The sequence below is a fragment of the Buceros rhinoceros genome, unplaced genomic scaffold, assembly GCF_000710305.1.
Source record: "Buceros rhinoceros silvestris isolate BGI_N320 unplaced genomic scaffold, ASM71030v1 scaffold658, whole genome shotgun sequence".
In the NCBI taxonomy this organism is placed as follows: domain Eukaryota; kingdom Metazoa; phylum Chordata; class Aves; order Bucerotiformes; family Bucerotidae; genus Buceros; species Buceros rhinoceros.
The window spans coordinates 5,700-5,923 of NW_010424837.1; positions in this window are offsets into that span (position 1 = coordinate 5,700).

The following is a 224-nucleotide window of genomic DNA, read 5'->3' on the forward strand; positions in this document are numbered from 1 at the left end:
ACCCGAAAGCGTGTCCTCCCGCCCCCACCGCGCGGTCGCTTTTGTGGCTCCACGGCGGATGGAGCAGGAGCCTCTGGGGAAATGGTGGGAAAGGGTTTGAGTGAAATTTAAATCGAAATTAAATCGAACGAAGTTAATGAAAAAATTAGAATTAAAATGAAAGGAAAAAGGTGGAAAAGGGTTGGGGGAAAATTGAAATAAGGGAAAGTTTAAAAAGGGCTCGA